General features: G+C 45.7%; 1 protein-coding gene across 2 annotated transcripts in view; it reads right to left on the bottom strand.

Annotated features, from left to right (window-relative positions):
* LOC121651305 overlaps positions 1-14,750 on the bottom strand; it is a 543,600-nt gene that overhangs the window by 501,929 nt on the left and 26,921 nt on the right. The gene's annotated exons all lie outside the window — the stretch shown is intronic.

Consider the following 14,750-nt stretch of genomic DNA (forward strand, 5'->3'; position numbering starts at 1 on the left):
GAAATGGGATATTGAGCTCAAAAGACAGGTTTGGGGGACTCATAGTCAAAAGTAACAGGGGAAACCTTCATAGGGGTCCCCACATCACCAGGCCCCTCAGCCCACAGGGAAGAGGGCAGAGTGGAGCAAAGAAAATCTTTATGTGGATGGTCAGTTTTTTCACAGCCATGCTGTCTGTCCAAAAGAAGAGTTTCAGGTGTAGCTTTGTCCTGAGTGAGGGAACAGATTTTGTACAGTGAAGTGGAGGGAGAAAACAAAACCTGGGGCAGCTGAGTGTTTACCCAGTCAGAAGCATCTGAGGCCTGCTTACACATAGGGCCTAAATCTTTAGCAGAATGAGCAGGACTGACTGCCAGAGTGACATGAGGTGCTGCAGAAGGAGACATTTCATAAAAGGATAACTGTTCAGGGGTTAAATCAATTAAAGCAGCCACACCTTGGGGGCCCAAAACAATGCCAGAGCCAGACAGGTCCCAGGTCCCCACAGCCTCATCTGTCCATCTGTGATAATAATCAGTGCTGGTGTCCCAGCGATCATATAACATAGTACAGTGAGGAGGGTCAGGAGGGGGGCAGTAGGGAGCATGGTGATGGATCCAGGGGGACCATTGAGCATACAGGGTGAGCAGTGACTGTGGTGAAGGTGTGAGGTCATCCAAAAGAAGCCAATATATACGTGCATGTTCAGTTTGCATGCTGGGTGGAGAAGCAGGAGGGGTGGAAAGAAGCCATTGTCCATGTGAGGCAGAATGAATGAGACCAGAGTTGCAGTCCACTATATTTCCATTAGGGAATCTGACAGTCACTCCATCTGGAGAACAAAGAATTTCTGCCCTCAGCTTAGTGAGGATGTCTCTGCCCATCAGTGGGACTGGGCAGTGTGGAGAGGAAACATAGCAATGTTCAAAATGATATCCAGCTGCCTCGGTGGGAAGAGAAGCAGTTAGTGGCAGATGTCAGTGGACCGAAGTTCAGGTGAAACAGAGGTTAAAGTGGACCATTTTGCCCCTGAATCTACCAAGGAAGTCACAAACTTTCCACCCACTCTGACGGTCATCATGGGCTCTGCCTCCTCCCCCATGACTGGATAGGCTCCTCCTGGGCATCCCTATTGCTGAGGTATCCACCCTCCAGTTCCAGGAGGAGGTGGTGGGGGCGGAGCTGCAGAGGCATAGGGTGCCTGATGTGGGAGTGGCTGAGAGAAGGGACACTCCTTATGCCAGTGGTCGAACTGTCCACAGTTGAAACACCCCTGCTGTCCTGGCCCACCCCTTCCTCGTCCACCACGCCTAGGGCCACCCCTACCACCGCGTCCCCTGAAATTTCCCCGCCCCCTAGGAGGGCCAGAGTATGGAGGATAATAGGACTGCTGCATAGCTGGGGGAGGGGCCTGTGGAGCTACAGTCACCGGGGCCTGAAGTGGAGTAGGGGGCGTGGCTACCATCTGTTGCTTGCCTTTTTTCTCTCTGTTTACATCATCTCTGAGTTTTGCTAACTGAAGTTTCAACACTGAGACCTCCATCTCCTCTTTGTGATTCTGCTGTTCCTTCTGCTTTTTGTCATACTGATTAAGATGATGCTTAGCAAACATGCAATAACGCTCAAAAGCTTCTGAAGGGAAAAGGTCAGGCTGGTCCCCTAATTTGTCCTTAACCTCAATAGGGAGGCCATATTCAAACGCCTGCTTAAACAATGAACAGTGGACCTCACTACGGCTGGGGTGATGCCCCACCCTGTCAGTGTATGTAGTAATGCATCTCAGTACATAGTCCTCTGGTGTCTCTTTGTCATCTCTCTGGAAAGTCATTTTAGCTACATCACCCACAGGAGGGGGAAATGTTCTGCCAAGTGCCGCTGACCATGCAGTAGCATAAGGTCCCAAAGGGGTGTCATTAGGATGAGTAAAAGTTCCTGCCAAGTAATCAAGTTCCCTGAGAGTCAGAGTGGATGTACAGGAGGCAACCATCCCTCGCACATCTCCCAGAGCCAGTTGAGTCCCTGCAGTAAGAGAAATAATTTTGTTCCACCACATCAGTCCCCCAGAAGTGAGAGCAGGTAACTTAGAAGTAAGAGAATGCATATCTGTCAAAGAATAAGGCTTGTAAACTGAGCCTCCAGCTGGGTGTTGCATCAGAGGAAAATTTCCTCCAAGTCGCTGTGGCATGTTCTGAAAGTATGGTGGGCCCAATTGTGGCTCGGTGAGAGGGCTCTGCGGTTCCACTGAAGAAATGTTTTCTGTGCTTTTAAAAGTAATCAAGTCAGAAGTGGCCATGCTGGCAGAGGGAGCGGGGTCCCGAGAAGAATGCCACAAAGAAGTGGAGTCATGAGTGACCTGTTGATGGTTCTGTCTAGAAATGTCCTCCATCTGCTGCAGAAAGGGGTTCGTGCTGGCTTTTACTGGAGTGGCACTCAAAACTCCTGCCACTGTCATAGAAAATGTTCCGTCTGAACCAGAAAGTGGTTCAGTCTGGGAGCAAGATGTGTTCTCAGTCTCCTGAGGGTGGTCTATAAGCTGACTAGTAACATTTCTTCTGCTAGAACTGTCCCTCTTATCCTGCTCCATTGATGTAGAATGGAGAAGTCCTGCAGGACTCAGTGATGGATACAAGGTAGTATGAGAAGTCAAAGAGTCTGCCCGAGCCTCCTCACAATCCAAAAATCCTCCTTTTACATTAAGGATTGGCGCCTGAAGAGCAGGGCTTGGAGAGGTCTGATAAGGAGGTGGATCAGGACGGGAGGGAGAGAAGCTCGACTCCCCGTGTCTGCTACGCTGGTGTCGCTGAAGTGCATACAATGCTGTTGCAGTAATATAGATATGATGAATAAAAGCTCTCCAATTCTCTGCTTCTTCAAATTTTTTCTTCTTCTTACCCTTATTAATCCTACTCGCATTTTCCATGTCTTTCTTAACAACCTCCTTAGCTCCTTCTGCCTCAGATCCTGCACATTTTAACCATATCAAAACTTTCCGAGGGTCAGGGTTTTTCACATTCACCTGGCTTGTCTGCATTCTAGTCACACAATCTGACCAAAAAGAATCAAACTCTTTTTCTTTGCCTGCAATGCTTGACTGGGCTTGATTTTTTACACGAGTTAAAAAGTTGTCTTTCTTGCCCTCCGCAGGAGGGACTTGCTCTGCTGAAATAGACATGTTATAAAATATGGACTCTGATGTATGTGAATGGATCGTGTCCCCGAGTTTGCTACCTTCACAGCACCTGCGAGATCACAGATCAACCTACTTCACCAGACCACTGGCTTATGTTAACACCGCTAGGTTTCCACCAGTGCGATGCTTCAGTCAAAATGTTCACTCAGCGTCCGGTGTGATATTCGCAAAACCCGGTTTTAATTCTCCACACAACAGAAGTCAACAATCAATACAGTTTCCCCCCACAGAGCAGAAAAATTTATCCAGTAAAAGGTCTGCTGTCTCAATCCCCTACTGTCGGGAATTAAATGAAGACAGCAGAGAGTTTTTTTTTTTTTTTTTTTTTTTTTTTTTTCAAAACACTTAAAGCTCTGTGTTTAAAAGCCTCCCCACAATACAATTCTCCCACAATGCAGAAATATCACAGTGCCACATGCAAAATCAGCATAGCAAAATCAATGAAGTTCTCAATGGAAAAATGTCACAATGTCACATGCAAAATTACCATAGCAAAATCACTAAAGCTCTGAATACACTCACAATGCAAAAATGCCACAACGCTGCTGCCAAAAATTACCACAGAAAAATCTCTAAAGCTCTAATAACACTCACAATGCAAAGATGTCACAATACAGTATGCAAAATACCATAGGAAAATCACCAAAGCTCTGATTTACACTCACAATGCAGAAATATCACAATGCTTTAAGCAAAATCACCACAGCTTCTCAAAACACTTCTGAAAACACTCACAATGCAGAAATATTACAATGCTTTAAGCAAAATCACCTCCTTCTGAGCTGCTGCTGTCCGGTTCTAGAATAGGACAGCGCAATCCCACACTTTTAGGTTATTATCTTTAGTTGCTCTATGTTCTGTGTATCAAAGCCACCACAGTTTGCTCTACACACAATTTATTTATATATATATATATTTTCTTCCCCACTATTATTGTTGTAATGATATATTTATCTTAATATTTATATTTGGATTCATAAATTATTATTCATAAGACATTAGACAAACATAAAACATACAACGGGGTACCCCAAAACTAGAAAGGGACTGGAACCCTTTTTACTCACAGGAGGACTGAAACCTCCTGCAGTGAGGACTGGCACCTCACTTTTACAGGGACTGAAACCCTGTTTACTTGTAGGGGACTGGCACCCCTATCCTTAAAGGGACTGAAATACCCTTTTTACTCACAGGAGGACTCTAACCTCCTGTGGTGAGGACTGGCACCTCACTTTTACAGGGACTGAAACCCTGTTTACTTGTAGGGGACTGGCACCCCTATCCTTAAAGGGACTGAAATACCCTTTTTACTCACAGGAGGACTCTAACCTCCTGTGGTGAGGACTGGCACCTCACTTTTACAGGGACTGAAACCCTGTTTACTTGTAGGGGACTGGCACCCCTATCCTTAAAGGGACTGAAATACCCTTTTTACTCACAGGAGGACTCTAACCTCCTGTGGTGAGGACTGGCACCTCACTTTTACAGGGACTGAAACCCTGTTTACTTGTAGGGGACTGGCACCCCTATCCTTAAAGGGACTGAAATACCCTTTAACTTTTTACCATATAATGAATTGCTTTCCTACAGACTGGCTTTTTACTCACCAGAGTGAGGGTTCAGGATGTCTGATAAATTTGGTTAAAATCAATCTGCAGTATTCAGTACATATAAGTACAATAGGTTACTGCTTACCTTTGTTGTGGTGGGCCCAGACTCAAACAACCTGAATCCTGCTCTGGATGCTCTCCGTTGCCGTTCTTAGTGGATCACGTCGGGGTCACCAATTGAAGTTTTAAAATATTCTTTGTTGGCTTTAAAAGATTTGTTCACCACCTGTAAATCAATCATAAGAAGGAAGAGTGTTCAAAAATCCACATTTTTAAAAGAAGGCAAAAATACCAGAGTTTGAGTAGAATTGACAATTCTTTGTTAAGCCAGTAATAAGAAAACAATACATATCTTCTCGAGAAGGAGGCCTGTTAGCTTAGCTTCTGATCACTAATACACAAAGTGTCGGGACCCTTCGGTTCAGCCAAAAGACCCGCCTAACTAAATTATCCTCCTCATTTATAGTGATACAAAGCATTGTGGCTATGTGCGTGCATGTGGTGAGCATTCATGTGAATGTGTATTTTGCAAGGTGGTCCATCCTTCTTCCGGGAATTTGATTCCTCCAGGTCCTTCGTCTGAGGTGCGTCAGAGCTGAAAGGAAAAAGATACTATGCTCTGCTTCACTATCTTTTTCTGCCTTTCTACTGACTCCCTTGTACTTTTTCTCACAATATTCACACAAAGGCTATTCTTTTAATGATTTCTGAGTTACTGGGAAATTCCGTTCTGCTAGGAGTGAATAGATAAGCAAAGAGATACAAAAATATTTACGATTCACTCCCTAGTGGCCATCTAGAACATTGTCAAGGCCGCTAATTGTCAGCTGTTTTCTCAGTATTGAACTCAGTAACCTTATATGAGTTTATGTGAATACACTATCTGTAACCTGCAAAGCAATGATGACAATTAAGCTGTAGTTCTATTAAAAGCAAAGCCTAATGCACGTTACTAAAATCTAAGGATAAAATGTAAATGAATAAATGAATAAGAATGCTTAAATGAGTAAATGAATCAAAATGCTTATAAAATATTTGCAACAGCACCTCCACCCCTACGCTCCTGCTCGGTGCCTCAGGTCAGCTGACCTGCTGCTCCTGGACGTACCGAGGTCCAGACGGAAGCTCAGAGGGGACAAGCTTTTTCAGTTCTGGTCCAAAACTGTGGAATGAGCTCTGCCTCCACGTTAGATAAGTGTCCTCATTGTCCATTTTTAAAACTCTTCTTAAAACAGATGTTTATTCTTTGGCTTTCAGCCCAGCATGAGACTCTGTTCCTGTTTAGTGTGTGTGGTTTGTTTTATTTATTGGTTTTATTTGTTTTTAATCTGTTTGTTCTTTTAAAATTGCTTATTGGTTTTAAAGTGTTTTACAAACAATGCACAATTATTTTATTATCTTATTTATTTCCCTGTTGATTCTTGTATTTTGTGTTGCTTTGACATTTATGTCCAGCACTTTGTTTAAACTGTGGTTGTTTTAAAGGGCTTTATAAATAAAGTTGAGTTGCGTTCCACACGGTGATGCATTCAGAGACTCGACAATACAGCATCATTAAAGCAAGAGAAGGTGACGCCTCACAAGGAGGCGTGTCCTGTCTCAACAGCCAATCACAGTCCAGAACAGCAGAGTTAGCGTAAACGTTGACTGATTAGTTTTTAGGAAAATGTGAATCAACTTCAGCCGTCAGCGATGGTTAGCTAGTCCTAAAATGTGTGTGAGGTCAGGCGTGACGAACTTCCTGCAGAAAACCATCAGAGGAAAAACCTGATGCTGAACTTTGCTACCAACAAGCTCGTCTTTCGGTTCTTCACTTTGTTTTCCAAAGTACTGAAGAGAATCATCCTCGTCATCATTATGATGAAGAGGATGAGGACTAGATGTCTTTTGGGACTGGTGAACAGCTTTGGTTCAGGTTCTGGTGTGGACCGGAGTCGTCCCACCAGCAGCTGGTTTCCATTCAGAGCGCCGCCGCTAGCTTAGCGGTGACGTTAGCTTAGCGGTGACGTTAGCTTAGCGCTGACGTTAGCGGCGAGGTCAGCGGTGAAGGACCAGGAGTAGCTGCTGTTTCCCTGCAGACTGAGCTGAGACCAGGCTGGTTCCTCGCTGCTCTAACATGACGTAGACTGTGTGAACAGAGAAACTTGGATCTGAACTGTGTGTGTTTCTGTGTTTGTGGGATAATGAACATAAATAAATGTGTCTTGTGTCTTTAGTTGTGTGTGAGCCTCCTGATTGGACCAAAGTTTACTCATTTTTCCTTGGACTTGTTGCAACCTGCAGGAAGAGTGAATGAACACGGATGAGTGTTTTATCTCTGAGGTATTTATGGATTAAAGCTGCGGTGACTCAGAGAGTCTGTCAGACTACAAACGGCGACAGTTAAAACCTCCAAGACTCAGCTTGAATCACAGATGAGTCGCTGTTTACAGTCTGAGTGTGAGGAAGGAAAGTGGAAGGAAACTTTAACCCGACTCATCAGAATTCCTCACAGCGGCCTTTTCTGGTTGGCGGATGCTTCAGGTACACTGTGGGGTGTCGGAGGTCCAGGAGGAGGTCCTGCAGAGCTGGAGGTGGCAAACAGCAACGATTTGCTCCTCATTCAGCAGAAAACTTTCTCCAAACGACTTTCTGAGGTTGTGGGTGAGAAATCCGGATGTTACCACTCAGCAGTTTGAATCGTACATCTGTGATCAGACCAAACCCTTCCTTTCTGAAGAGGATGAAGCATCTTATTCTCAGCATTTCATAATTAGCATGACTTAAAATGACACAGATCAGGACCAGACTTCATTGCAGCTGTAAGCAAACTGCTCTTTGCTTTAGAGCCCATGTATGGACAGGCTTCCAGGCTTCTAGGAATATCTGAACACAGACACACTTACAGTAGGTTGTTTCCTGATAAGAGTCTGTCGTACTCTGCACCTTGCAGAAGTTCCCAGCACAGGATGTAAAGATGAAATTCAGAGAAGCACTCTTTCCATAAGACACACTCAGGTTCTTACTATAAAAGCTCTCTGTCCTAGAGACTGGACTCACACACCAACACGTGTGTCCTAAGCACACACACATCTGTTCTATGATTGGCCGATTCAGGATTGAGGAATGTTCTTTGTTTTAAAACTATATAAGAGAGACTTACACATCTGGTCTTTAGGTCTTTTATTCGGATCAGAGACCTCACAGATCTTCTGCAGAGATCAGTTCAAGACGTCACTTTTTGTAATAAACCATCATTTTTATACATGAAGCTGATGTCTGGAGCTCTTCTTTTACCTGAAAGTCTCTTTGCACACCACTAGCTTAAAGTAATTCCCCACAAAACAGCCTGATCCAGAGAAGAAGATCTTCTTATGATGAAGTCACCACATCACAGAAACGGCTACCGAGGACACCAAAGAAGAACCAACAACACGGCACCGAGAAGAGAGGAGCTGTCAGCCAGACGGTGGCTTCACAAAACTACACAATGTTGTCACAAACCCTTTCTCCACATCACCTGCTTCCACAAAATAAGCTGCATGACGCCTGCTGCTTCCAGCACGTGTGAAACTCTGCTGTGGACTCGTCTCTTTTTAAAGCCAGTTCGCTTTAAAAGCAGCATGTTTGCTCGTGTGTCAGGACTGTTTCATCCCCATGAATCCAACCAGCTTTGATCGTGGTGGTGAAGCAGTTTTACACATCTTAGCAGGACTTAGTGGCTTCTGGAGGATTTAATCGCTACTATGATTAATGAAGCAGGTATTTGCTGCTCAGCCTCCTGCAGCGTTTCCATCTCTTCTCTCTGCTTTCCCTCGTCTGCCAGGTCATCCAAACACGTCCCATCCTAGCCGAGAGGACGGCCCTGACATTGCTGGGTATCGAATAAACCGCAGCATCTGCTGTCAGACCGTTAGCTGACTCAGCATTTCAACAGAAGACAATGCAGCCCTGCTTCACCTATACCCACCTCCTTCTGTTCATCTCCATCACCCTCACAGCGTCCACAGGGAACAAACTGCCTCCTGGACGTCGTCATGTTTGCTTCATTCCTGTCACCATAAGCAGGAGGAGCAACCTGCTGCTGAGCAGCATGGCGACGACAGAAGGACGTGGAAACAGGATTTTAGCCATCTCTGTAGCAGCGGTGGTCTCTCTGGTAGACCAGGAGCTTCCTCCCAGCGTCTCGGCCGATGTAGACGTCCCTCACTCATGTGGAATGAAGCTTACGCCGAGCACACCGGAGACATGATGACACAGGGATGCCAACAGCCCAGCTGGTAAGCAGCTTCAGGGGGCTGAAACAAGGCATTTTGACCAGAGAGTTGTTCGGGGCAGGTACTGGCAACCAGCTTCATCACCCCACCTGGTATACTCACGGCTTGTTCTTGGTAAGACCGGCAAATCACATTCATTCCCAGGACTCCTGGGACAGAAGGCACGGCACCAGCGGGATCCTTAACCACAAGGTTCCCACAGCAGGGCATCACTTTGCCACACAGTTCAACATCAAGCTCTGAATAGCCGATGAATATAATGGCTGAGCCATTAGCTTGAGGATGTCATGGCCCCGAGGCGCAAACTGTTCCAGAAAAAAACTTTCAGTACTGATGGAAACCATAGAACCATCTCCATTAAGCACGGAACAATAACTCCATCACCTGAAACATCGATGGTTGGACAGAGCAATTAATTCAACCTTCCTGTGAGTCTATGGACTCCCCCACTGAGCCGTGGCTCGACGTCCATCAGCTTTCCGACGCGCGAGGAGGAAGAGGATGGCCATTGGTGTTCAAGTTGAAGCCAGCGACAGAGTCAGCACGACAGCGTGGTGGAGGAACACACTCACCATCACACATTAAGCACACATCACATTAAGGCCATGAGGGCTAAAGAAAACTCTCCCTCAGAAGACAAAGTCAGCTGTAATGTCACATAAGACTGAACATATAGCCTCTGAAAGATAACAAAACCCGAGCAGGGTCTCCTCGCTCCACACCAGATCGTTTCCCTCACTTCTCCCTCCAAATGATCAAAAATAAAAAACACCTCATCAGCAGTGGAAAGATGGCAGACACGAACGCATGCCTGTTCCTCTTCTATCCATTCAGCTACCCCATTACCAGTCCTGCCAGTAAACGTGGAGCACTTACGGTCTCTCGGTATGATGACCAGTCGCTCAGTGACAGCTGAAGCTGCAGATGGGGCCTGACCAGCTGAGGCGGAAGCTGCACCAGCAGCTCCTTGAGCTGTTGTATAACATCCTCCATGCTGACAGCGGGGGGCGGTAACCAAAACTCACAAAAACAGGTAAGAAAATTTGGATCTTTGACCGAATGCTGCTGGTTTGGTTCCATCTATACTCATACGGAACATACAAAACCAAGACCAACCAAGAAAAACAGGAGAAGAACAAAAAGCCATAAAAGAAATAAATACAAACACGTCTCTGCACCGTTTAACGTGGTTCCCTGCTTGCAGTGCCAGAATGTAACAGAACAAGGGGGCGGTGCTCAGCCCACAACGGCAACCAGCCACGCTACCGAGGGACTCCACGCTACCGAGGGACTCCACGCTACGGAGAGACTCCACGCTACCGAGAGTCTCAACGCTACCGAGGGACTCAACGCTACCGAGGGACACAACGCTACCGAGGGACTCCATGCTACCGAGAGACTCCACGCTACCGATGGACTCCACGCTACCGAGGGACTCAACGCTACCGAGGGACTCCACGCTACCGAGAGACTCCACGCTACCGAGGCACTCCACGCTACCGAGAGACTCCACGCCACTGAGGGACTCCACGCCACTAAGGGACTCCACGCTACCGAGGGACTCCACGCCACTGAGGGACTCCACGCTACCGAGGGACTCCACGCCACCGAGGGAATCAACGCTACCGAGGGACTCCACGCCACCGAGGGAATCAACGCTACCGAGGGAATCAACGCTACCGAGGGACTCCAATAAAATAAAACGCACACAAAGGTCCGAAAATTACGTTCTGAGACGGAAGAGGAAAACCACGTCAGGAATTTACCATGCAGCAGGGCCAATCACTGGGGGGAGGGAGTCCTCACCCGCGTTAACACACACGCACACACACACACAACAGGGAAGGGGAAGTCATGAACCACCACCAAAGACTGGACTGCCATCTTAGACCTACAGCACCTGACAAAAAGGAAAAACCAATTAAAAAGTGACTACCGGGCAACTCATTTAGGGACCAATTAACACGCCAAGTTAGAAAACAAGCAACAGCAAACAAATTAATACAAAACTCCAAAGAAACTGGTTAAGACGAGCCGGCTTGACCAGGTAGTCCATGAGCTCGGCAGCCAAGCAGAGTCAACGCAGCTCATGCAGCGGCCGTTCAGCCAACAAGGCCACGTCCAGACCGAAGCGACCGGATTGGAGCAGAAACCAGGAGAAAGACAGCCTCCGGCCACATGAATATGTAACCCCCTATATATATCTGTATATATATATATATATATATATATATACATACATATATATATATATATATATATATAGTACATACATATATAGATATATATATGTACTCTCTCTATATATATATACAGATATATATAGGGGGTTAGTGTGATGTGGGTGTGCATGAGAGTGTGGATAGATGGGGGGCTGACGTTGCCCTGGTTCCTGGTGTCCCGGATGCCGATCTTGACCCGCCGGGGTCTGTGCCCCGTGACTGCTGGGGGCTCTGGCTCTGGCCTTCACCTGCCCCCCTCTGGGTGGGTCCAGGGTCATCTTTGTGGTGGGGGGACTTGGGTTGGTGCTCCAGGATTGCTGCTGATGGCCCTAATCTGTCTCGCGACTTCGTGGAGGCGTGTTCACATCGCTGACCCCTCCTCATTCCTCATCCTCGGTGGAGGCGTGGCCTCATCTCTGATCCTCCTCATTCCTCATCCTCTGCATGCAGACTCAGCACTGAGGTGTCTAGTGGGTTTATACACTGAGAGATGCTTTGGTTCAGGTGTGTGTGTTTCTGGTTCTTTGGTTGTTGTTGTGATACATGTTCTTGTTGTTGTCTTGGTTTTTTTTAGGAACTCCTGATGATTGTCTGCTTAGTTTACCTGTAAAAGCTGTAGGAAATTCTCTGTTGTGTTTCTGTACAGGTGTAGAAGCTGCTTGTCTGGTGGTAGGTTGGACTGAAGCTTGTTGCTCCCAATAAATAAATAAAAATAGTTTACAACACAGCAGCCAGACCATCATACTGCTGCCACCGTGCTGGACAGGACAAGGTGGAAAGAAAAAGCTAGGGTTAGGGTTAGGATCAGTTCTACGTGAACTCCAGAAGCCTGCAGGGCTGAACGGCTGCAGCTGCAGACGCCGGGTTGATGAGGAGGTAATTACCCGTCTGTCAGCAGGACCATTATCTCACCAGGAACACCTGATGACTCAGCAGGAAAGTTTCTGCTGAGTCAGCAACCAAAATAGAAACAAGATGAATGAATCACTACAGAGCTGGAGGCCTGTTTACTACTGTTTACTTTGAAATTCCAAATCTCTCTTTTCACTGTTCAATAATATCACCAAACCTCCGGACACGTTCCCTCCTCATCTTTACTCAACTGACTTCTGCAATTCCCTTTTGTCCTTCTTTACCTCAAAAATCTCAAATATCCATCAACAGCTTGCCACTGGAGGAGCTGCTGTCTCCATCGCAGACCCTCTACCTCCATTTCTTTCTATCCCACACCAGTTCTCAAATTTCACTCTTCCATCTCCATCTGATATTTCTGAACTGGTTCAGAAATCCAAACCTTCCACCTGCCTGCTCGACCCTCTCCCTACAGTCCTAGTCAAAGCTTGTCTCCCTTCATTGGTTCCTCACATCACTGCCGTCATTCATTCCTCCCTCACCACCGGATATGTTCCACTAGCCTTCAAGACTGCTGCTGTCACTCCGATCATCAAAAACCTGGTGCTGATCCATCTGACTTCAATAACCTTTGTTCCCATTTCTAATCTTCCCTTTCTCTCCAAAATTCTGGAAAAGGTTGTCGCCTCTCAGCTCCACAAACACCCTCACTAACAATAACCTTTACGAACAATTCCAGTCTGGCTTCCGTCCTTTCCACAGTACAGAATCTGCTCTGTTAAAAACCACCAACAACCTGCTGATGGCAGCTGACTCTGGTCTTCTCACAATCCTCATCCTCTTAGATCTCAGTGCAGCATTCGACACCATCTCACACAACATCCTCCTCAATAGACTGGCAACCCTTGGTGTTTCTCATTCTCCTCTTTCTTGGTTCCTCGTATCTCTCCAACCTCACACAGTTTATTCAACTCAAGGTCCACACTTCAGAGTCCCTCCCCATCTCGGCCGGTGTACCCCAGGGATCAGTCCTGGGTCCCCTTCTGTTCATCACTTATCTTCTCCTCCTTGGCTACATTTTCCGTATACATAATATCAACTTCCACTCCTACGCAGACGACACCCAGCTCTACATCTCCTCCAAACCGCACTCCTCTCTTCCTCCTTCCTCTCTTTCCGACTGCCTCCAGGAAATTAAAGCATGGTTCTCCTTCAGTTTTCTCAAACTCAACAGCAGTAAAACTGAAGTTCTACTTGTCGGCACGCCCTCCACTCTAACCAAATCTCACAGTTTCTCCATCAACATTGACAGTTTTACCATTTTCCCCTCCCCTCAGGTCAAGAGTCTTGGCGTCATTCTCGACAACATCCTATCATTTCAAGCCCACATCAATAGCATTACTCGGTCTGCCTACTTCCACCTTCGTAATATCAATCGTCTATGCTCATCACTTACTCCACATGCTGCTGCAATCCTTATCCATAGTCTTGTCACATCCCGCATCGACTACTGTAACTCACTCCTCTTCGGTCTTCCCAATAAATCACTTCAGAAACTGCAGCTTCTCCAGAACTCTGCTGCTCGTATTCTGACTCGCACCTCTTCCTTTCACCATATTTCCCCTGTCCTTCAACAACTCCACTGGCTCCCAATAAAATACAGAATTAACTATAAGTTACTGGTCCTCACTTTCAAAGGTATTCACCATCTGGCCCCTCCTTATCTGTCTGATCTCCTCCATATTGCCACTCCCTCCCGTGCTCTCAGGTCATCCTCCTCCGTTCACCTTACTGTTCCCTCTGCCCGTCTCTCTACCATGGGGAGCAGAACCTTCAGTCGCTCTGCTCCCCAGCTCTGGAACTCACTTCCATCCGAGATCAGGAACATCAGCTCCCTTCCATCATTCACATCTGCACTCAAAACCCACCTGTTTAAACTGGCATACTCCCTATAACCCATGTATACTGACTGTTTTGTGTCATTTTTATATCATGTCCGTTATCTGTTTTTAACTCTTATGTAATTTATATTTTTATTGTCTTTTTATTTATTTTCCTTTTGTATACGGTGACCTTGGGTGTTTGAAAGGCGCCAAGAAATAAAATGCATTATTATTATTATTATTATTACTGCCTGTTTACTGCCTTGTTCTGGTTCTACAGCCTGTTGTTATTCTTCCTGTCCGATCACTGTTGTTTACTACTTCTCTGTTTACTGTTTACTTCATGTTTACAATTTTACTGACTAGTCTTTTATTCATCTTATTATTTACATGAATATGAAAATGTAACCATAATAATCACCATGGTAACCAGGAACATGTCCTGGATGCAGCAGGTTCTTAGCTTGTTTAATACATCCCAGCCAGCCCTGTTTTCTGGCTGTTTTCTGGCTGTTTGTGGTGAAATAAATTAATCCAGTTTGTCTTGTCATGATGCTTTAATGCGTTAAGAACTGTACAACAGGTATGATGAACAATAAAAAACAAGGTAGAAAAAATAATAAATAAATCTGAAAAATATTCAGCATAAATATTCAAGTAAAAAGGTTGAAAAAATAAATAAACAATAAATAAACAAATAAATAAATAAACAATAAATAAATAAATAAAAATAAATAAATAAATAATTTTACTATTAT

Source organism: Melanotaenia boesemani, chromosome 2, assembly GCF_017639745.1.
Source record: "Melanotaenia boesemani isolate fMelBoe1 chromosome 2, fMelBoe1.pri, whole genome shotgun sequence".
Classification (NCBI taxonomy): domain Eukaryota; kingdom Metazoa; phylum Chordata; class Actinopteri; order Atheriniformes; family Melanotaeniidae; genus Melanotaenia; species Melanotaenia boesemani.